The following is a 2,774-nucleotide window of genomic DNA, read 5'->3' as shown; positions in this document are numbered from 1 at the left end:
TAATTCCGTCACATCAATCTTAACTAAAAGATCTTTCAAATTTTTTCCCCTAGAATATGCCGGCATAATACGAGTGTTATAAAGACCCGAAAGGTCCTTATCAGTGTTTACAATAGGCCAGATTTTCTTAATTTCCTTGTTAGTTTTTAGACTAGCTTCTGTATATCTATTGACCCAAGGTATCCTTTGCTGGTCAACATCTACAGAAGTTTTGCTCTTAAGGGAAACCTCCCTAGGGATTTGAATTACTCTCTGTTTTGTGGCCATTAATAATTCACTATTATAACCTCTCTGTTTAAACTTGGACACCATACCATCCAAAGCATGGTCAATTTTGGAGGGATCACTCGTAATTCGCCGTGCTCTCAGCATCTGCGAATATGGCAGACCATATTTTAAAGCAGGAGGATGGAAACTATCTGCTTTAAGGACAGTGTTCCGATCCATTGCCTTAACATATAGGGATGTACAGATTTGGCCATCATTGCATGCAATATTGACGTCCAAAAAATTAACATTAGTTGTGCTTAAATCATAAGTGAATTTCACCACACTAGAGGATGTATTATGCCTGCCTAGGAGATCACGTAAGCATTCCTGAGAACCACCCCACACAATCAACAAGTCATCTATGTATCTCACATACATGATGACCTGATGGCTGAAGGGATTGTCCAAAAGAAGAGGTTTTTCGATCCAACACATGAACGCATTGGCGTACGATGGGGCCACATTGGACCCCATCGCACAGCCAAGGCGTTGCAAGTAAAAACTACCATTAAAGAAAAAGTAATTTCTGGTCAACACTAAAGACAGCAATTCCAAGAACAATTCTATAGGTGGACCAACATAGTGGGGATTGTTCTCAATTAATGCTGCTACCGCTGATATCCCCAAATCATGGGGAATACAGGTATATAGCCCCACCACATCTGCACTGCAAAATATTGTACCAGATGGAAGTGAGTCTAAAGCACTTAGCCGTGTTAATAAGTCATTAGTATCTTTAAGATACGATACAGTGTGCTGGATGCATGGATTTAATAATGCATCCAAATAAACTGAGATTTTTTGAAATAAGGAACCCCTGGCAGAAATGATTGGTCTGCCAGGGGGTGTCTGACTATTCTTGTGGAGTTTAGGCAAGGTGTAAAATAGGGGCACCACAGGATGTGCTGTTTTTAGTGCATTAAACAATTCATTGGAAATCCAAGAATTGGTGACCGCCCTAGATAACACCCTGTCCAACTCCAATTTGAAATCATCAGTAGGGTCCCGTGTCAATTTTTCATAGATGTCAACATTTGATAATTGCCTATTACATTCAGCAATATAATCTGACAAGTCCTGGACCACTATCGCTTCACCTTTATCAGCACTTCTGATTATAATATCGGAGCGAGATTGTAAATTTTTTAGTGCCTGTCGCTCAGGACCCGTCAGATTATTATGATGTCCACTATCATAATTGCAATCATCACCCAACCTCTCCATGAGGCGTGAAAATGTTTTAATGGATGGATTGTTTGACACAGGATCAAATTTTGATTTAGACTGTATACTCTTAAGCTGTTTCGGTACATCAGTAATAGCAACAGTTGCAGCTGCAGGAACCGTACTAAAATGTTCACGTAACTTTAATGTCCTGTTGAATTTAAATGATTCAACCTTCCACTGAAAAGGGTCATGACGGACAGTAGGAATAAATGACAGTCCTTTTGCTAGCACCTGATATTCCAAATCATCGAGTGGAGTTTTAGAAAGGTTGAAGACAAGGTCCCTTACTTGCGAGTCTTTGCTTTTGCCTTGCCTTTTTCCTTGGCCACCTCTCCTCGTCCTTTTGGTGGCTTGCCATGCGTGGCCCGGGTTTTTACCCCTAAAGGGTGCTCTTGGTGAGATGTGGTCGCGACTTGTACATCATTATCACTTGCGGAGGTGCTCAATCCTTCATAGTCAGTGAATTGTGCCCTTCTACGATTGCGATTAAATGGTCTCTGTTGGTTACGCACCACTGGGGTATTCAACCAAACATAAACTCTGTTTTGGTCATAATCCTGTTGGACCACACGTTTTTTATCACGCTTAAACTTAATCAGATCTTTTTTTATATTGGTCCATTTGTGCAGATAGTTTCTCAAGCCAGTTTGTTTGAGTGTCCTGAATTAATACCGACTTATGTTTTGACTCAAACTCAGCAATCTTGATTTTAACAGCTGTCAGCTCCTTAGATGATTCTTCAATGACCAGCAACAGCAGGTCCATGGAGCATTTATTGAGAATGCTGACCCATTTCTTACAAAAAAGCACATTGTGTCGACCAATTGTAGGGGTGTTTCTCACTCTAAAACCCCTTGGGATTTGCTTATCCTTATAGTAATCGGATAGGGTCAACGCATGATACATATAGTCTAGTTCACGGTTTTTAAGAAAATAGAGATCTTTGTACAGGTCAGCATTATCAGGCTCTGAGGAATCAACCTGCACTTTACAGGTATTCAGTATGTGTTCAGCCTCCGCATCAGAGTAACTGAAACATTCCCTTGTGTTCAGCTGGGCAATGGCACACCCTGGCTCAGGGACATCCTCCATGATATACAATGTACTTTGGTATATAACGATACCATAAAAAAATCAGTAACCCATGTATTAAAACAGAGAAGCATCCACTGGTAATAAAATAACAGCGTGGGGTGCCTTGCTATAAGATATGCTAATGCAACATATCCCAAATCCAAATTTCCCAAACAGCCGGCACTCCCCTTGCTTACATGTCA

The sequence above is a fragment of the Pseudophryne corroboree genome, chromosome 5, assembly GCF_028390025.1.
Source record: "Pseudophryne corroboree isolate aPseCor3 chromosome 5, aPseCor3.hap2, whole genome shotgun sequence".
Lineage (NCBI taxonomy): Eukaryota > Metazoa > Chordata > Amphibia > Anura > Myobatrachidae > Pseudophryne > Pseudophryne corroboree.
This window is presented reverse-complemented; position numbering follows the sequence as displayed.